Source organism: Taudactylus pleione, unplaced genomic scaffold, assembly GCF_031769625.1.
Source record: "Taudactylus pleione unplaced genomic scaffold, aTauple2 ptg000627l, whole genome shotgun sequence".
NCBI classification, from domain to species: Eukaryota; Metazoa; Chordata; class Amphibia; order Anura; family Myobatrachidae; genus Taudactylus; species Taudactylus pleione.
In genome coordinates, this window is record NW_028285029.1 from 4,666,840 (window position 1) to 4,689,544 (window position 22,705).

Below are 22,705 nucleotides of genomic sequence, written 5' to 3' on the forward strand. Positions count from 1 at the left end.
GGAGTAGATAGAGAACCATTTTTTGTCAAACTTAATTTCACAGGTACCATGCCCACAGCCCCTCCCATATTCCCTCCCCCTGGCACTCCCACTTTACCTCCCCTTTTGATATTGTTTTATATGAATTTTATATGGCTCAATATTCAATCCATATAAAATTATATCTTTTGTGATACGGTTTTGATATAAAAATCAAAATCATGTGTATATAATTGCGGTAGGGCTTGATATAAAATGGGTTCAATGTTTAATCAGACAGTATTGTTGTTAACCCTTCGTGATAGGGATTATAAAAGTAAATACATCTTTATCTAGCAGACTGCTATGCCTATGAACAAAAGACAGTGTATAATGTTAGATGTTGCATCAGCAATATGCTGCATCCCTTGGAATAATTAATAGCGTTTTATTTTTTATGATGCAAGGTAACATAAGTTGCAGCAGCAAGATTCTGCAGTCCTTGGAATAATGCAATGATAGACAGGGTTTGTTGTGTGCATTTATAAAACCCACTTTTCCTCCCCTTTTGATAATTACATTTTATATGAGTTTATATACTCCAGTGTATTGCTGTTAACCCTTAGACGGTACAGAAGTAGCACCTCTAAATGATTAATAACACGCCATGTAACATTTTATATGAGTTTATATACTCCAGTGTATTGCTGTTAACCCTTAGATGGTGCAGAAGCAATACCTCTAAGTGATTTATAACACACCATGTAAAGCTGTATTTTATGAAACCAGATTGTATAAATTAGAAAGAAAATGATAAATGCATTGTGCGTATATTCGTGATTAGATTCAAAATGATAAGTAATTATCTGAACACTATTAATACATATAATTTATGTGTTTATTGAAATAAAGTTAAAATGCTTGTTCTATTTCGCCTGTGCTTGGGGGTTGTAAACTCTCACAGATGGCATTGCATTGTGAGAAATAGGTATCTGGTTCTCTCATTTAAATTCTCACATATAGCATTGTATCGATTAGGAGTAGCATCTGCCTAAGGTCAGATGGGTGATTGTCAAAAAGGTAATGGGAATGTCTATAGAATGGAATCTTTCCCACAAATGTTATTGCATTGTGAGGAATGGGAATCTGCTTTGGAGTATACATTTAAAAAATTAAAATTCTCACACATAGCATTGTATCGATTAGGAGTATCATCTGCCTAAGGTCAGATGGGTGATTGTAAAAAAGGTCATGGGAATGTCTATATAAGGGAAGCTTTCCCAAAAATGTTATTGCATTGTGAGAAATGGGAATCTGGTTTGGAGTGTACATTTAAAAATTAAAAACACGTACGCGTCTCCAAATATAAGGCTATATTTCAGAAAGACTATGAACAGAATTATTCTGAGGAAATATTCATCATACAGGCTGTGAACACTAAATCAGACATGTCCAGACATGATAAATATAAGTTTAAATCAGACCGCTGTTGAATGCAGGAATCATGCTTCAGGTATGATTAAATTGAAATGGCGCGTTGTTAGGCTGCCTTTAATCTCAATTGCATCATCCAAATATATATATAAAATAAAATAATTCAGATTGGTAAAATATCGCACGCGTGTTTTTAAACTGTAGACATATCTATGTCTAATATAGTACATTTAAATCAATTAATATATCAGCAAGCGGGTGATTAAACATTTAACCATAATTTGCGCCAAACTTGTAAAACTATGACTTGTTTAGTCTTGAATGGTAGGTAATTCTCCATTCATTATTAAGACCTAAAAAAATGTATTATATCGTTACCCTGTGAAAAATTATGTGGTTTATTAATAAATCACTTAAAAATTGAACTGTCATTAGTAAACATACCCCTTTGACCAAGATGACCATGCCCATAGAGGAGGTGCTTCATACATTCTACCTTTTAAAAGGGGGGCTGTTTGACTGCTGATATTCACAACTGTTTTGAAGACTGAGATAGAGCAAGCTTATACAGGCATATGTAAGTATATATATATTTTTAAATGTTATTTTTATATTTTGTGTAGAAAATTTGCATATTTTTGTGTTTCATAAAATGTTTAAATTGTTCTTAAAAGTTGTTATATATATATATATATATATATATATATATATATATATATAAATCTAACAGTATCTCTTGGTAATGCATGTGTTATCAAATGTTAATATGCATGTGATTCAAGTTGACCATGTGTAATTAAAATAATTGTGGAGCATTGCGGATGTGCTGTTTATAGAAGTTAAAGCGCATTTTATTTTATTTTTTATTTTTTTTAATTTATACAAATACTACCTTCTTTTTAATTGTGTTTTTATTACATATATAACCATATATATTTAATTATATATATATATATATATATATGGTTATATATATATATATATATATATATGGATATGTTGGTGATACTTTGGAATATCATTTGTGAATCAAATGCGCCACGTAGGTTACACAGTCAACTTTTGGGATACCATTTGAAATTTTCAGATAGACAATGTATTGCACTTGACACAGAAAAAAGAAAATTGCCCCCCAGCACACTGCAGATAAATCAAAAATACTTGAATCCTACATGATAATAGAAATTCAGAGGTATTGGTTTATATACATTTGCAAATTTGTGAATAAGCGCTGGGCCATCGTCAAGGCTCCTCTATACCAGCATCACTAAAATTAAGTGGTTCACGTCTGAGAAGCAAGGCACCCCAAAAAATTCCAGTCAAGGACCATCCCCAGGGCATCACACGAAAAGGGGAAAAAAGGTGATAGTGAAGTGTTAAAGGATAGGTGTGTAAAGATAAATCAATAAGTGTTAATGAGATGTAAAGGAATGTATGACACTTGGCTTGAGCAGCATCTAGTAGCTGGTTTTGGCATTTCAATGTTTGAATGTATTATACATGACTTGGGCGGCATCTAGTGGCCTTTTTTGGTATACTGTATTACAAATGACTTGCGTGGCATACTATTAAAGATGCACTGTATCACGAATGACTTGAGCAGCATCTAGTGGCCTTTTTTGGTATTGCAGCCATTAGCATGTGCGTTAGCTGTCTCTATAATTAAATAATATATATATAATGGCATTATTATAATTATACAGCACACTTAATTAGCTAAGGATTTATTTTGCTAACAGCGATGCTAGCAATTTAATGTTTATGGCATTATTTTAAACAGGTTATCACAATTACAGGTTGGTGTGATTTAGCGTAATTAAAATTAAATTGACAATAATTTTTGTGATTCATAAGCGTTGTTTAAATATGATGATTAGCACCTGTGGATTAACAGTGTGTAATAAAATACATAGTTTTAATATGTCTTTTAGCATTATGTTTATTCCAATGCCCAACCTTAGAAAAAATAATGGAGGTATGTACAACATAGTTTTATCATGTAAAAATATGCGTTAATGGTAAAAAATTTGAATGATATGCATTTTAATATAATATATTCTTTTAACAGTCAACAAATCAGAATGTCTTTGAGATTTCTGATGACAATATGATCACGTGCCTTTTGCAAGATGAAGAAGATCATGTATATCGGCCTCTAACCTGTGTGATCATATATTGTTTAACAATGCCTACATAAAGTTATTTATTTATATAAAAAGTTAAAGCTTGTGAATATGCCTTCAACGGCTGCCACATGATTTAAATTTATTTACAAATGTTTATTCATGCATAAAACAGAATTAATCTTATGCAGGACCAGCCGGTCAAGACCTGGGATGTGCCGACCCATACGGCGCAGAATGCACATTTGGGGATGATATCAAAATGTTCCAGAATACTTACATGGGGTATGCTTTGTCGCCGAGATCACAAACCAGTTGTTAGTACTCATGAACCAGTTTACCAAGCACACAAATTGCCTGTAAGTAAATCGTGTGATATGTTTTTAAATTATGCATCTGTATTCCATAGACAGTCCTAACATACCGTGTGGCCAATCAGCTGTTGAAAATCTTATACGCGGCGTGCCCGCGTGTCCACAGCCATCGCCGGAATCAGAAATGCCCCAAGAGTATTCTATGGAAAGTAAGTTAATTAAACGTCACTATACGCTCATTATACTCATCTAAAACAATAATTTTTCTACAGAGAAAAGTGTATAACACTACTGCACATCTAACTGTTTTGTTTTTTTTTAGCTTATGATGTAGATGCACTATTTAATATGGAGCGCGTGGATTATTGCTGCGCAACAATGGATGATGAAGTGGTAGAGGTACCAGAATCCTTACCAACTGCGGATGTAATAACAATGCCGCAAGTGCCCGAAGCTGACAAAGAGAACCAATGCACACCGGCTCCTCCGTCTATCCGGTTCTACACTGTTGATAATGAACCAGCTATACAATAAAATCAAGCCAAACAGACAAGTGAGAGGTATGCCACACACAACGCATTGGGTGAAAAAGCCATTTAATCAAATATGACTAAAGATGAGACTGAGTTATACTGATGAATCAGCCCCTAAAATAAGGTGATTGATGCCATTGCAAAATGTACCAGAATGTAGTAATGGTGGTGGTAAGAAATACAACAGGTTGCCAGGTCAGGATGATGATGATGAGCAAGCACCATGTCTTACTGTTAATGCCAGTGCAGATTGCGCAAAGGTTAAGAGGGTCAACAGGCGTGATGAACAAGTGTCGTGCACCAGCATTAACACTACCACAGAGGTCAACAATATCACCTCAAAAAGAAAGATCAGGAATACAAAAAATCATAAAGCTATAATATTGCCATCTGCACGGGACAGCCCTATTATAATATCAGAACACTCAATCTGAAACAATTATCATCCCAGACATACAGATAGAACCCATTTTGATACCGGATGATGATCTGATTCAAGATGCCCAGGTGTTCTGGGCATCAGATGTAGAATCGAGAGACATGCATGAGGAAGGTGGTGTTTCAGGCACCCTGAGCATCAGGGTCAGTGTCTGTGAATGAGCTGCCTTCTGTGGCGCTTGATGATGTTGTCGCAGGGACATCTGGTGTCGGTGGTAGACGTCATCCAGTGCGGCAGAACACACTGGATGAAGCTGTTGCAGGGCCATCGGTTGTAGGAATGACAGATGTGGGTGTTGGTCAACAAACCACTACATGTACACCAGCGAGGGCAGAAGGCGTGAGTAAACTATCAAAATTAAAATATCACACTTTGTTAGGCATAATTTTCAGAGAGCTCACATGCATGAAACACATAGCAGAGGGGCTGTTAATGTGACACGCTGAAATAATGCACAGCGGAAAAATGCAACCAGCGCGTTCTTTATGATTTTATTAACCGTTATATGGGCGGTGTAACAGAACAGGGCAGGCAAGGTAGGGAAACAGATGCATTCATACATGCCCATGCATTCGGTAAAAAAAAGAAATGACTGATTATGAAAGGCCGTGGATTGAACCACCATGCAGCGCATAGAGTGCAACGCTGTAAAAATAAATACAGATGTTTAAAAATAAAATGAGCTATTCAGGCTTTAATAAACGTAAGACAGAAACAGCTTTGACTAGGATGGCATGTTTAGATTTAGTGGCCAGAATGTAGACAGGCGACCATCACAGGCGGACCATGCCGTAGCATCACCCATACCTGTCGGTCCTGGTAATAATGAGGAGACACACCCTGTTTTTTTAGAATCCATCGACAAATGCAAACGAAACCACCCCAATTTCAGGGCATCTGAAATCCACCACAATTTCTGTTTTGTCAATTTGGATAGGGTTACATCATTTGTAGATGCTATGAGGGCAATACACGACGCAATACAGACCATGCTCGACAGCTGCATGGTTAATGTTGACCCTAATGACCGTGTGCAGTTAAGGTTTGAGGGAGGAAACTTACACAATGCAATTTATTCACATTGCAGGCTGCACAATACATTAGACACTGTCAGTTTTTTTAATCAGATAACACACACGCTGCAAAGTAATTCTGTGGTTTTAATTGATTCAGAGTTGAAATTTGTGATCTCTGTTTTCAAGAATCATATAGGCGGCGCCCTGATGGGCCGACGCCTGCGGAGAATACCACACAGTGTTATTATTGAGAAACACAGGCATTTGTTATATGATTTCAATAACAGCGGTAACAATTTGTGTATGGTGGCTAGTCTCTGCAAACTTCTGAAAAATGAAAATGTCATGGACCTCATTATACATGATCGTGTTCTTGAGCTTCATAAAGCTTTGAATCTGCCCCTTGATCAGCTTTAGCAACATTGCTTGTTTTGAAAATCACTTAAAAGCAACAATTAAGATACTTTATTACAGTTGAGGGGATTGGCATTATTATTGTACAGACAATCGATACAAAGACAACATACTATTTATCTTATGGCACGATGACCATTACTACGGTATATTAGACATAAAAGTGTTTGTGGGTGCTAGATTCTTCTGAAAGTTTTGCCACACAGCGTACCACCTCAAAAATAATCACAATTGTCTCTTATTTTGGAAGGCCTGTCTCAGACAGGCCTGTGTTGATACAGGAAATGTAGCGCTAAGATGCCCTGTGTGTAGGGTGTTTTGCAGGTCAACCGACTGTTCGGTTGGGCCAGGACTATGCAGGCCATGGCAGAATTAAATATACCGTCCACCGTGGTCGGCAACGCATCTAATAGGCTGCACCTAGATTGTTAAAAGGCAGAAACATATACCATTGGTGATGGATATTTACCAACCCCACTGTTGCTACAAGTGCATAAGAAAAGACGCTTAAATGTTTTAAGCATCCCCGGGTTAACAACGACACACGGTTACTTACTGCATAGAAAAAGAACTGTAGAAATGTTCCAGGATACCCCGTGGCTGAGTCTATCACCTATTTGTATTGAATTGTATATTGTTTTTAAGCATATGTATTCTAATAAAGTTTAAACTGATTGAGTCTATAATCTGTTTGTATTGTATATTGTTTTTAAACGCATGTATAGTAATAAAGTTTAAAAATTGTTTGTTTATTATAACAATGAATCATTATACATAATTGCTTCAAACATCACTCTGATTACAACTGCTATGATATTAAAAACGACGATGTATCTGTAAATATACTTTTATGTTACAATAAAATATGTTTATGATTTAGAATGCTCTTTGTTTCTAATCAGTGTTTATTGAAGAAGCACACAACAACATAATGTTTAAAACCATTATTTATTATAGTTATGAAGCATTGTACATAAAATATTTCAAACGCAGGGTTGGTTACAAGTTACGCATTTCTGTATACATTTATCCGTATAGCGGCTCAAACAATGCCTTTCCGGCCACCGCCTTACAAACATTGCAACTAAATGGTCATTACGTTTTGTATCATTACTAAATCGGGCCAGAATTTCCTCATATTTGTAGTTTTTACACATTAAAAATATAAAGTAAATACAATATTGTCCGCATACAGTGCTTGAAAAGCCTTGTAACCGGCAGCTTTGGTGACAAATGCTTTTTGAATTAAAATGTAAAAACTTTATGATATTCTTTGGGAAAATAATGCTGTCCGGCGTGAGTCCACAAGAATCAAAGAAATACCAAATCCCCGGTTCTTTAAAATAAATGGCCAACAAGTGTTCGCCGGGCTGACCGCTACTATGCATGTTGATTACAAACGCGCAAGGGTAATGCACCAGTTTATCGGTAGGCAACATATCGCATGCATAGGTTCCTTTAAAATTACAGTGCGTGCTTGGTTCTGTGTAGAGAATACAATTTATCTGTAGTGTGTTAATTTTCTCTTTTTACCACGTAATGATATTCGTTAAAAGATTCGATAACATATTGAAATAGTTTCTTTCACTTATAGGTAATCATACAGCACATCATACCTTTGATTAATCTCAATGATATCAAATAGAGCGTAAATGATCACATTGACTGTACGATCTAACGCTTCCGTGAAGCGGAATTCGGCTCGTAGATTGCCCATCCTTATCAGGGAAAGGTGCTCTCCGCACTCCTGCTCCAGCGACAGATCAAAAGCAAAAAGCGTGTAGCTATTGAGGTACTCTTCGCGGTCGACCAGTATTCTGGTGTCAGATTTCTGCTTATTTGTGATCTGTATGAGTGACATATGCTCTCTTACAGCATTACAGTTTTCAAAGTAAGGTTGAAATGGTTTTGCATGGTGCGGCGGTCCATCCAGGTAAAGGGATGCGAAGTTCACATTTTTATTTTCAAAACAAAGGGGGTTCTGATCAAGGGCTCTTGAAAATGCTTCGTTGTCAACAAACCCGACTATGACCATTTTTGGCACTTGACCTAAAAATAGATTTTCTAGATTAAACACTCTTCTGCCTGTGGTATGCTGTAGATTTTCATTCCGACGCGGTAAATTGCATATTTTGCATTGCTGTTTAGCAGGACCTGCACATGACCAGTGCGCACAGACAGTGAGACCTGCACTCTTTTCACAAATAGGGACACTGCGACGATCTGTAGTTTAAAGGCATCCGCTTCAACAGCCATTAAGCAGAATGAGTCTTTGTTTCTGGTGAGTTTAATCTTCAGCTCAATGGCATTTAAAATTAGTTTATGCTGCTGGAAAAGGTCGCAGTGAAGCGGTCCTATCAATTCAACCTTGCGACTCTGCGCTGTCAATCCTGCTCATTTTCTGAAACCAGTGTTAGGTCCATCCAGCACCCTGTTGTTATGTTCTCCTGCCATATCTTTGTAAAATAATCCTGTGGTGTGCTATGTTGACAAAGCGTCGGAGCTATAATTCAATATAGTCTTAATGTATGTGTAGTAGGCATAAAGATTGTTGGATTTTGATATGAGCCTGTCGCCCAAATGGACATCCACCTGGCTGAATAAAGTCACTATGGGGTAGTTAATAAGGGCAATCCGAGCCCCTTGGGCTATCGCTGTGTTATCGGTTCATACGATCTTGCACGTCACATACAGCAGAGTGTTGTTCAGATAAAAGTAGTGTTCACCGCTGGCCGCTGTATAAAACTCAAGCGGTGCTGTGATGGATAACACCGCTAAAGGCTGAACTTCGACGTATAGACTTTTCTCTATGCTAGTTTGTGTCGGGGGCATGTCAAAAATATCCAGCTCTGATTTTGCGCATTTGACGGACTCGGAGTGTATGAAAGACATGTTCAAAAAATATCACCAGCTCCGTGCTTTGGTTCTCTCTTCTTCTTTAAGCTGCAGCATCTCTGGATTTTATTTAAAAAGGGGATGCCCCAAGGCAGAAACACTATTGTGCGCTTCCGATTTCTTTCAAACACACCTTTTCTTGTATATATTATTTCTGAACCATCTAATTTGGATTGGTTTGCCTCGTGCATTTTATTCACCACCGCTGTTGAGGTGTGTCCAATAACATCTTTCACAATATTGCGTGCCGTGGTTTAGCTAACTCTAGACCTCTCTGGAAAATAGGTACTGCTTTTCTGAAAAGACTTCGAAAAATACCGCCTAAACTGCAGTCATACATGTAAGCGCTGCCGTGAAAACCAGGGTAATCCGTTTCCGGCTTGCACTTTATAATATTGTGCGTACAGCGTCGGATCGCCATAATTTTTAACAGCGACCATTCTGCCCGGTTAATAAATATCATTTTTGCGACATCTAAAGTGTAGTTTTATGATCGCTTTCCGAAACTTGAATGCTATGTTCTCATTCTGGTCATTCTTTATCTCAACGGTAATCATGTCAAAATGCGCTTTGCACAAAGGTACATAATCTAGCTTCTCATATCGAATTGTGACCATTTTGTTGTTTTGCCCCTTAATTTCAACAGTCCGTTGCAACGGTACATAACTATCACCAACCCTCTGGTGTTCGATAATGTCTGTGTACACGTACAACATGTATTGTCCCCTGTTGATGTTGGCGCATGGCTTTAAAAACCTAATTTTAGGTTGTAAACCCAGTACTCTTTCCAGCTTAACACTGGCTGTGATCTGGTACATCAGCTTAATGTCAAAGGATACGGCGCGTTCCAGGGGGTCATACCATAGTTTTACCCTCCATCCAGATTATGACGATCAATTTAAGAGTTGAATGCATCGACTAGTGCCTCGATTGTTTCATAAAAATTGGGTTTAAACCTTGTTATTTTCAACACACGTATATCGATTGTATTCCATGTGTGTGGGTATTGTATTTCTGTAAGAGCTATATCCCATTCACTGCTTAAGTTTGCAAATTTTGTTGTATAGTTAGAAATCTGATTTTGTGGGAATGTGTCCGCTGACGCATTACTGGGCAATGTTATGTAGAATGACTTGTCATCCATCTCTCACCTTGTTTAGAGCATGATGCGCTCTATATATCTTTTATCTCAGACACTTCGACCCAGCTGTTAATTTTGCGGGATAACCGCGCCACTTGACCAACGCATATTTCCGACCTCCGACCGTCTTATTTTTTAAAATCTTTTCCACTTTGTATGTTCTATTATAGTTTTTGGGAAAGCATTGAAGTGCTTCGGGTAAAAATTGCCTGTTATAACTTCGCTGTACAAATCCGCCAACGTATAATGTGGTCTAAGTCCTTCAGTGTTCACAGCCTGTTTGACGAATATTTACTTTCAATAATTCTGTTCATAGCCTTTCTGAAATATATCCTTATATTTGGAGATGCGTATGTACTCACCGACGGCTAATCGAGGCTGTATTTTATTAGTTTTAAAGTATTCCCCGTACATCATCTTAAAAACAAACAATGCATTACGCAGATCATGTTCCTTTTATAGATTTTCCTAGCCGGTTTATGCAACGTATACGCATCTTGTTTTTGCAGCTATTTCCTTTCTTTTAAACGCATTTTTATTGGCTTTATAATATTTATCAATGCCACTGTAACTGCCGGGGTTCAATACCGTGTAATACACCTTTTTTATCCACTTTTTTAGATTAGTGGCGCAGCATGACGCGCCGTTTCTTTTGTTCGTAGGCATAGCGGCTTGCAAGATAAAGATGTATTTACTTTATTAGCTATCACGAAGGGTTAACAACAATACTGTCTGATTAAACATTGCACCCATTTTATATCAAGCCCTACTGCAATTATATACACATGATTTTTATATCAAAACCCTATAAAAAATATATATAATTGCATATGGATTTAATATTGAGCCATATAAAATTCATACAAAATGATATCAAAAGGGGAGGAAAAGTGGGAGTGACATGGGGAGGGAATATGGGAGGGGCTGTGGGCATGGTACCTGTCAAATACAGTGTGACGAAAAAGGGTTCTCTATCTACTAGCAGGGACACAGTTTAGATCTCTGTCCTGGCAGACATGTCATTATTAGTAGTTACATGCATAATCTATATTGACCTGATTTCATTCTTTTCCATTTTATTTGCACCTACTATTAGTGTAATCTGTTTGTATACCTCCTCCCTCCCCTTGTAGGTTGGTGTCTCTCTCTTTTTGATGTTTCCTCTCCCATCACCCTTCCCCTCTCCTTTGCAACACTCTTTGTTATACAGGTAATACATTATATTCCCGCTATTGCATCGCTGCTCCTAAACTTGGAACATGGACTGTGGGATAAACTCCCCTGCCAAGAGGCATAAAATTCTAATGTACCAAAATGCATATTGATTTGGTATTATTCTTACAATTAGCACCAAGCTTTTTTTGTGGAAATCAATCCCTTAAAATACACCTTATTCATTGCAAAAGAGACACACAAGCAGCTTCTGCTGATGAAAATGATATGCCGCTTGCCTATATTCTGTGTGTGACTGCAGTTGTATCTGCATGCAAAATTCTACATTATAATGTCATAGCCTCTGACACTTTAACATAGCATTTCCCATGCTGATATAACCACAGTCACTCACAGAATATAGGCGTGCTGCATATCATTTTATTCAGCAGAAGCTGCTTGTGCAACCTATTGGCACCAGTTGGCAAAATCAGATGCATTTTAAGGTAAAAGTTGCACAAAAAGACACACGGGGGATAGATGTACTGTATTGTGAATCATCTATAACACCCTCTTGGGAATTGACAACATTATCTTATCTCACTCCCTTTTTCCAAAAGTTTCTGAAAACCACATACAGTATAACCAATCCCCCTCAGATCATGTTCTTGTACGCGCCATTATTAAGGTCCAGATAAAGGTACATATTATATCTGGAAGTTTCTGCCTCAATCTCACTCTCTCCTATTCTATAATTGGCTTGAAACAGCCTGGGAAGGATACAAACTTAATCAAATTTCCCATGCAGAGACAAACCCCCCCTCTGCTAAATCCATTCTCCATGGGGCTATTTCATGTGTCATCTTACTGTATATCAACACATTGTAAATCTCATTTAATTCCCTCCTCCAAACTCTTATACCAAACTGCTAAAATATACTTTTAGTAACTCCTTCAAACCTATTTATAGTCATGAATCAATTTCTTCGTTTTCTCACTAGAAAATGGAGGACAGGAAATGGTTTGCTAAGGGTGCACTAAATAACATTTTCTTTTTCTAGTGTGTCATATTTAGTCTGTGACAGCAACCCCTACCCCAAAATAAATATGTATTAGGGAATTTGAGACAATTAGGGGTTTATCCCGAAATTGTTAATAATTATTTAACATTTTTCTTTCTCAATTATTAATTTCATAAATTTGGCAAAAAATAAGGATACTGCTAAAAAATTTATTACATGTCCCTTAATCACTGATAGTAATGCATCTGCTTAGAACTCCTAATGGTTCTCTCAGTAGCCAGGTAACAGATATCATGAAGACCTTCTATGATTCCCTACAGTATATTCCAATATAGAAGTGACCCCCATAGCTCACTCTTCTCTATCTTCTATGGCTGCACCTTTGAACTCTTTGTCTTTTGATCCCCTGGTGTGTGAATCTTATCCACTTTTGATACCATATGTGGAAAAACTTATGCTAACTACAAGTCCTGGCAGACTTAGCACATGCTCACACTGCTCTGATCACTGTAGATGAAGTTACCAACAATATCCAGCTAATAAAGCCTTCTAAAACCCTTGGTCTCAACAGTCTGACTAGTGATTTTTGTAAAATCATATCACCCAGATATGGAGATACTCTAGTGTCTTTTTTAATTTCATATTATCAAATATGACAATTCCACTTTAGCTTAATTTTGCTGTGATACAGGTTGAGACCCATCTCTCCCAGAATTCATACAGACATATATCTTTGCCTAATCTTGATTATAAATTACTAACCAAAATTTTTTGTAGAGGGACAAAAATGTATCTTGCCACCCATAATATACATCAATCAGCAGGGGTTTATATGGCAGATACTAAGTTGTCAATGTATGCAGAGTTCTGTCTGTTATTGAGCACTTACACACTTCAGTTTAAATTTGAAAGTCATGGGGGTTAATTCAGGGTTGCTTACCCTCCCAATTTTAGCGGGAGCCTCCCATTTTTTAATTAACCCTCCCACGCCCCCACAAACACTACCTAAACCCCCAATTTCTTTAACCCCCTTTGGACTGTGCATGTGCAATCCAGACAGTCGGGGGTGGAGTCTGCAGAGGGGAAGTCATGATGTCATGATGCATGATGCCATGATACTTAAAGTCAGGCTAGTCAGGAAAGTATGAGCACACGGAGTGTGCTTGGGGCTTGGCATGGCGGTGGCAACGGGTGGAGCGGAGCCAGAAGCACTGCACTGTGTGTGCAGACTAGAGACAGGTGTGTGGTCTACAATAAAATCATAAATGGCCAATGAGACCTCTGTCATGATCATCTGATCTGCGTCATATATATATACACTGATATGGGCTGGGTGTTGAGTGTGGGTGCTGAGACTGAGTGTCACAGGCATTAACTGCACATTGAAATGGCACTCACTGACAGCCAATAAATGGATGGCTGTCAGTGAGTGCCCTTTCAGAGTGCAGTTAATGCCTGTGACTGGAATCTGGATATATCACAGTAGGCCATTGATGTATGTTCCATGATAGATGCATTACAGTCAAAAATGTTTTTGCTGAGGCAGATACAGGACTATGAAAAGTTATTGGTAAACATGACCTCAGACTTGGGTGGGGTTTGATTTTCTCTATGCTGTCAACTTCTTCTTAAAAATAGCTTACACCATAGATGCCTACCCTCCCGATTCCAGTGGGAGACTCCCGGTTTAATATAGAGTCTCCCGCTACCCTGGAAAATTGAATAAAACTCCTGGATTCCCCAATTGCCCTGTTGGGAAACCAGACTGCACTTGTGCAAGGTGAAGGGGACAGTGTCTGGATGACAGAAAGTGGCCAGGGGACTATATCTCCCATCAACCCCCAAGGCTGCATCTGTAAATCTGACCTTACAGGCAGATGCAGCCCGGATGGCTCCTCCCCAGCAGTTTGCTCAGGTGCCTTCTCCCCCAGTTACACAGCAGCGGCAGCCAGACAATGGGGGAAGGCAGACGGGGACTCCCAGCAAGGTATGCAGCACCATTTCAAACCCCTCTCTTCCTCCACCCACAGCAGATGACTCTCCACTTGGTTAAGATGGCTGCACTTCCAGCAGGTGGGTGATGCCACTCAGTTGGAATGGCTGCACTTCCAGCAGGTGGGTGATGTCGCTCGGTTGGAATGGTGGCACTTCCAGCAGGTGGGTGATGCTTACTCCACAGTCTGCGGGATCTATGAAAGCAGGGTGCATTATGTGACAGCTGGCTCTGCTCTCATTGGCTGCCTTGGCTGTCAGTATATGGGTGGGTAGTTGGGGGACAACTGCTAGCTGGATTGATGAGGGTGTGTTCAGTTGTAAGTGGGTGTGTTCCACAGCATAGTGGAAAATTAAAGAAAAATGTACTGTGACTGTCCATGTCATATAGTCAAGTCTGTGCTGTGCTATAGCAAAGTAATGTCTGTAAAGTGCTATAGTCTTGTCCTCAGTCATGTATTTTGTGTCCTACAGTCATGTAGGTCTCAACTATTAGGAATATATATGCCCATAGGTTGAGTTAGACATGCCCTTTGGGCAGAGTGGACCACACACCCTCAGTGCATTCTACTGCCACCTGAAATCTCCCTGAAACTGTTTTTCAAAAGTAGGCAAGTATAGGTTAATTTACTAAGGGTCGAGTTTGTGTGAGTTTGCAAACTCATGTGAGTTTTGTCATTTTTTTCATCTCACAAATTTACTAAAGACAAACTCAAGTGAGTTTGAAGTGAGTTCTCTTTTTTCGCTGTTAAAACTCATGTGAGTTTGCAAACTCGATAAAACTCACCATTGGCCAAAATAGGAAGTACTTTAGATGAAAAGATGCAACTTGCAAATTTACTAAGATTCGAGTTTCCAATCTCATGTGAGATTGTGGTAAACTCACTATGAAATAGAAGTTTTAAACACTCAACTCCTGAGCTGCGAGTTTGGGTGAAACATACACAAATCATTGTGTATTGTGTATGTTTTTTTAAACTTGTTTAAGTAGGGTTAATTATTAAGAAAATGATGTGAGCCCCCTCCCAAAAAAAAGATTAACCAGCACCAGACTTGCCAGCCTGTCCTGGTACCTAAAATTATGGGGAACAAAACAAGTAGGGTTCCACTGTAAATTAGGTACCAGCAATAAGCTGAAGGGACAGTCCTGGTTTTAATTATAGGGGTAAAAAGTTTGCATAGGGGTACACATAAAACTAAAATGAGCACTGGACCCATTCTAGCGGGGGCTGATGCCACAACCAAGTGGGCCCTTTCACCGAGCCCCCCAGATGCAGCATCAGCCCTGACCATTAGTCAGCCCAGGCCAGGGATCCCTGGGGAGTTGGGGACCCCTCCAGTAAAGGGGACCCCCTCTCCACAGCACCCCTGCCCTTGGATGAGAGCCTGGGGCTATCCCCTCCACCCCTGGGTGGTGAATGGCAGGTTGAGTGTAAGTGTGGTGTTAAAAATTTAATTAACAACATTGTCTTTACAGTAGAACTGCAGGTCCCAGCAGTTCTACTAGGGGATCCCCAGGGATCCCTGGCCTTGGCTGACTAGTGTTCAGGGCTGATGCTGCAGCTGGGGGGCCCGGTGACAGGTCACCCCTGGCTGTGGCATCAGCACCCCACTAGAAAAGGTCCACTGCTGGTTTTAATTTTATGGGTACCCCTATGCAAATTTTTTACCCCTATAATTAAAACCAGGACTGGCCCTGCAGCCTGGTGCTGGTACCTAATTTATGGTGGAACCATACTCATTTTGTTCCCTGTAATTTTATGTACCAGGGCAGGCTGGCAAGTCTGGGGCTGGTTAAGCTTTAGGGGGGGACCTTATGTCATTTTTTTTATTATGTAACCCTTTTCTTACAGGTCTTAACACACAAAGAGCTTACACATATCTCACTGATATGTGCAGGCTGCTAGAAAGAGAGAAAACACTGCAATCTCGGGTGAGTAATCTCACCTAACCTCTCCTTAAACTTATCCCTAAACAATCCTCTAAACTTGCTATTTGGAAGAAAAACCTCGAATTGCTTCACCATCGAAAAACTCACTTTCAGCTAAACTCACTTCTTAGTAAATTTGCAAGTTTGATAAGGAAAAACTCACCTGAGTTTTGGTGAAGCAAAGTGAGTTTAAAAACTTAAATACTCGACCAAACTCTAATCTTAGTAAATTTACCCCTTGGAATCTCTGCCTTGTTACTTGGCAACAACTTTTTGACACAATACATAAATTTGAGTTCCCTCATCCATTTGTTGACATTCTTAAAACCCTATATACAAATCCTCAGAAACCATTCAGTATCCAAAGAGGGATCAGGCAGTGTTGTCTTCTTTTTCTCCTTATTTTTGCCATAGCTATTGAATCACTGCTGTGGCTTTACATGCTTCTCCTCTCATTAGGGGAATCCTAGATAGCAATGTGGCTCATGTTGCACTATTTGCACATGATATTCTGCTTTTCCTGTGTTAATGGAACTCATTTTATCATTTGGAACCTTCTTAGGATATAGAGTTACTGTTAACAAATCCACAATTATTCCTTTCAGTGGGTTCAGCTGCTTTCCTTAGATCTATCCCAGATATACAACCTTTCCAGCATGTCTCCTCTAAAATGACATATATAGTTATCCACAATGAGGGCCTGATTAAGAGCCACTCGCAAGCGCTGGGTGCTCGCAAGTGGCCCGATGTTTCTGTACTGCACATGTGCCGCGTCCGGCATGCATGAGCCCCGCCGAGCGACTGAAGTTCAGTCACTACCGGGCTTACAACAAGATGCGGCAGCTGTCGATAGTGAGTGACAGCTCGCCCTGTTTTGTGGGTGGGAAGGGGGGGTGGCTGTACAAACAAAGGTGTTCCCTTATGAATGCCTGGCATTTGTAGGGAGGTCTAACTGACATCACTACTGATGTCAGTAGTGGACTTCCTTCCAAGTCTAGATATTTATATCTATGTTTAACAAATGACTATTTTAGATCCCAATAAGATACTTTATTTAAAACATGGCAGTGAGATATCCCCATCTTAAACTCACTATCTGACTTAGTCAACCATTACAATACTATCCTGAGATGTAAACAGTCAGCCTACTTACTTGGAATATCATATACTTACTTTACTTAGGGGCTATATATTCCCAGCATAACACAAACACATGGCTTTTGCAGATATGGGTACCTGTTTAAAATAAATATATTGAAAAAAATTCCTGCACAGGCAGGCCAAAGAGACTATTGTGTCAGGCAATATGTTGTTTCTGACTATTGGGTGCATCACCAACACCATTATCACTGCTAAGGATTTCTTCCAAAGCACATATCATTATGGTTGGTTTATCTATCTATTTATTTTCATAATCATATTTATAATATTTACATTTTGTTTCTCTGTGCAGAATCTCAGTTCCCACCTTCCCCTCTCCTGTTTCTTATAAAATATATATAAATATATATATATATATATATATAGATATATATATAGATAGATAGTAGTCCGGCACTCGCAATCAGTTGTATGCTTATTGCTGGGGTGCTTTGCAGGGCGGCCTTTTCAGCTTCCCATGTATATAGTTATGTTGTCATCACTTGATGAGACGGAAACACTCTCCAGACTTAATTAGCAGTTGCAATATTAATCAGTTTTATTAGGCATACCAAATTAAATTAATTTGGTATGCCTAATAAAACTGATTAATACTGCAACTGCTAATTAAGTCCAGAGAGTGTTTCCGTCTCATCAAGTGATGACAACATAAATATATATATATATATATATGTATATATATATATACACTTTATGTCAGAATGTTGAAATTTAAAGAGATTTTGGCACATCTTTCTTGGTGTCATGGCTATGGACTCTGGAATGCCTAGGAGGGACAGATACCATCTCACTGGTGGTTTGCGAGGTTTATCGTAAAAATGGATGTAACTCCTCCTCATAGATGTACTGCAATATATGCTTATGCAGCAGGATAGTATTGGAAAGAAGGTTCAATAGGAGTAAACACTGGGTCTGGGACTAGTACTGAGTAAACACTGGAGCCAGATCAGGACCATACTAGAATAGACACTGGGGTTGGAGTGGGAACTGATCTGGAGCACAGCTGCCTGGAGGCAAGATAAATGTTGGTGCCCCCCCCTTTCACCACCAAAATGAAAAAGTGCTATCTGGAATTTTTTTAAAATATATATATATATATATATATATATATAGTGTAGCACTGGAGGTGTATCTGCTCCTACTTATTAATACACTATTTCGATACTATCTTGCTCTTTAAATTTACCAAGACTTTATCTTGACTGAGTGCTCTCCCAACTACCATCCACTGCCCACAGTGACAGCCGCCGCACAGTACTCTGTGTGTACACTTGGCCGAGGAGGCCCAGGGTCGTGGTTATGTGATGTTTACAACCAGAGCACAGAGTCTAGGTCACTGAGGAAGAGCGCCACTGATGTTGATCAACATTGGGGTATAAAAACAGCCCAGGGATTTTATGGGAGCAGCCCAAATGGATGTTGGGACTGTAGAAGTTGTGGGGGTCTGTCGAGGGTGCAGGATCCCTCCTCATTGGGTATGATTTTGAGTTGGATTCAGTTTCAGCTTACCTTGCATCTTGCATCTGCAACTTTTCCTGGCCTTGAAGTTGCATCTAAGACTTTAGGCCAATGCCACTACGATGCCCTTCCCTGGTGTATAGTACATCCAAATATGCATAGATTGAGATGCCTACTTCCTGTGTCTACTGAAGCTGCAATCATGCTGTGTAGTCTTTAGACACAACCATTAAAACTTTCACCAGCCCTATGCAAGGTGCATTATCACCTGTCTGAGAATGGCCTCTAATGTGAGCATTTTTGCATCTCTACACTGTACACATGCAATGTCATCAAGACACCCATACTACATTACATCTGTGTTTGCTTAGCCAACACCCTGTAGCCACCTAGGAATGCCAAAAACACATTTTTAATATACTGTATGTGCCTGAATCTGTACTGCAGAGCTGTACGAAGCACACACAGTGTAATTTAGCCATATTCACAGATGAAAAACATTGTACAAGAAATAAATAAACACATTGGCCCCCATAGGAAAACATAATTACATTGGCCCACAAAGAAAAAAATTCACCTTAGCACCCACATAAAATAATGACACACATTGGCCTCCTTAGGAAAAAAACACACTAGCCCCCACAAGAAAAAAGTAAAACACGTTGGCCAAACAGGAATTTTTTTTTACCCCAACAGGAAATAAAAAAGCACTTTAGCCTACACAGGAAAATAAAAAAGACATTGGCCCTCACATGAAAAAAAACAGGCAAATTGGCCTGAATAGTTTGGAAATTGTATGTCCCTGGGTTGGGGGTGTTGTGTCTAGGTGGCTGGGGGAGGTAGGGTAGTAAGTGTATGCCCCTAGCTATGGGGGTGTCATAGGGTGGATAGTGCATGTAACTTGGGCTGGGGTGTGTGGATGTCAGTGTACATCTCGGGGCTATTGAGGGGGGCCAGTAGTGTATATCTCTCAGCTGGGGGGCCAGGGGGGGTAGGACAGGTTACAGGCATGTTCTGTATTTGGGGGTAGTGGTTTGGGTGAGCCAGCGAGTAGGATCAGTTAACCTATTACACCCAACATGATTAGCTCTTGGAGCACAAGTTCCATTCACTCCAAGGCCACTGTGGGCAGAATGGGAGTAGCAGAATCAGGAAACAGGGAGCAGGAAGGGAGTAATAGACATGAAGAAAAGGGGACAGGATGGGAGTAGTAGTGGGAAGCAGGGGGTCAGGTTAGGAGAAGTAGTGGGAAGCAGGGGGGAGAATGGGAGTAGTAGTGGGAAACAGGGGGCAGGATAGGAGGAGTATTGGGAAGCAGGGGTCAAGATAGGAGTAGTAGTGATAAGCATGGGGCAGGATAGGAGGAGTAGTGGGAAGCATGGGACAGAATAGAAGGAGTAGTGGGAAGCAGGGGACAGGATAGAAGGAGTAGTGGGAAGCAGGGGTCACGAAAGTAGAAGTAGTAGGAAGCAGGGGGCAGGAAGGGAGGAGAAGTGAGAAGCAGGGGGCAAGATAGGAGGAGTAGTGGATAGCAGGGGGCAGGATGAGAGGAGTAGTGGGAAGCAGAGGGCAAGATAGGAGTTGTAGTGGGAACAGGGGTCAGGATAGTAGGAGTATTGAGAAGGAACTCACCAAGAAGAAGTCCTCTATGCAGCTCCCGTGTCCTGACTTGTCTACTGACTTCTGAGCATGAGGGGTTAATGCACTGTACAGAGTCCAGTTCAGCAGCAGGGAGACTGCACTGGCCACTGGTGACTGGCTGCTGACACCACCTAGTGCTGCTCTGAAGGGGCTGGCGTCCTGTCTTGATTGCTGGTGCACAGGCGGCGCCGGCAGACATAACAGGAAGGAGAGTAGACGTCCCTTGGGGTGTGGTGGAAATGGACAGGCAGTGAAAGCTGTGGGAGGGGAGACATGAGCCGGGAGTTTCCAGTTTGCATTCCCCAGCAAATTTTGGAAGCATAGCAGCCGGCCCATGTACTGCAGACACATGAATCTGCCTGGGCTGACAGGCAGTGACAACTGGCCTAGCAGATTCATGATCGGTACTCACCTCTGTTATAGCACTGCAGCAGGAGGACATGGAATGGGGGACATTGGAGGAGTGGAGGTGCCCCCTTCAGGACTGGTGCCTGGCAGCAAATGACTCCATTGTCACCCATAGTGCTGCCACTGACTGGAGCCAGAGAAGGACTGGAATTGGAGCACACACTGGAGCTGAAGTGGGACCAGACTGAAAAAAAACATATGACCAGATTGGGATCAGACTAAGAGCACAAACTGGGACCAAATGGCATCGGAATATAGCACAGACAAGGACCAGATTGGAATGGGACTTGGATCACAGACTGGAGCCAGAGTGGAACCAGACTTGGAGCACACACTGGAGCCAGAGTGGGTCCGGACTTGGAGCATAGACTGGAGTTTGAGTGGGACAGGACTTGGAGCACAGACTGGAGCCAGAGCGGGAATCATCAATGAGTATAAGACAACTAGCCAGGGAACTACAGCTTAGCACATCTATCATTGACTGAAAGCTGTCTGGGAAATTAACTTATACCCTGTGTCTCACAGGAATTGGCTGATGCAGTCAATTCAGCACAAGTCTGGCTGTTACAGGAGATTAGCAGTTAGCTCCGCAGAACCAATATGGCAGCACCCAGTTTCTGGAGCTGGTGGAAATGAAGCTGGAGCTCTGAGGCCCTTGAGACCAGAACCGTGCTAGGAGCCTCTCAGCAATGCACTTGGCTGGCTGGGACCACTATGGCAGTGCCCAATGTAAGGAAGCTTTCTAGAACACCACCAGAACTCCAGGCCCCTGAGACCTCCATCATGCTGCGAACCAATCAACAGTGCACTCTGAGAGCCCCCAGGCAAGGTACACTACCTAGACAGAGCATCATAACCCTAAGGGTAAGGACAGTTCCTGACACTTGGTTCTCATCCATTTTATCAGTGTTCACTCTGGGGTCCATGCATCATTTTAATTTTCTGGGGATGGGCTGCCCCCAATAATTAAGTATTAAACTTGTGGGCAAGTAGCAGCAGTGGATACATATTCACTAGAGTAATTCAACTTTGCTCTGTTGCAGAGATAGCTGATATGAAAATAAGCTGTCTCCTCATTCCCTTTCACTGCTAGGGTGCGAAAGAAAAAGCCATTTGAAAATGCTCCTGCAGTCAAGCTCTAAAAATATAATATTTTTGGATTTTTATAAATTTAGGACCCAATATTAGAATTTGGGGACAGCTCTAGATCTTGAATAACCCCCTGGTTCACACCTTTGAAGCCTACATGGACTGAAGAAGACCTGAACATAGGGGTTTGTGAGTATGTTTTTTTACAGCAATCAGGGATGCTACTGGACAAGGGCACAGACCAGTGCAAGGGACAAGGTAAGTATTTAGTGTAAGTGCGGATGTGAGTGTATGTATGATCAAATAATACAATCTACATTATTTGTGTGATGTCATTAGTTTTAATATTATTTATACAGTGGGAAAAGAGGTTACATTGAGTCCATAGTGCCCCACATGCTGGTATATGTAGTTCTATAAGTACCAGCATGTGGAAGAGGCTCGCAAGGACCTATAGTCCCCATGTTAAAGACAATATTAGTTGTTACCTCTTTTATAAGACTGTCAATCTCACTTCCACCTGCCAGAGATGGGGGAATATCCCAGGCATTATCCCCTGTATAGTGTACCCTTTATTGAGGGTAT

General features: G+C 40.4%; 1 protein-coding gene across 1 annotated transcript in view; it reads right to left on the reverse strand.

Annotated features, from left to right (window-relative positions):
* LOC148479275 (vomeronasal type-2 receptor 26-like) overlaps positions 1–22,705 on the reverse strand; it is a 115,017-nt gene that overhangs the window by 77,491 nt on the left and 14,821 nt on the right. The window lies entirely within an intron of this gene.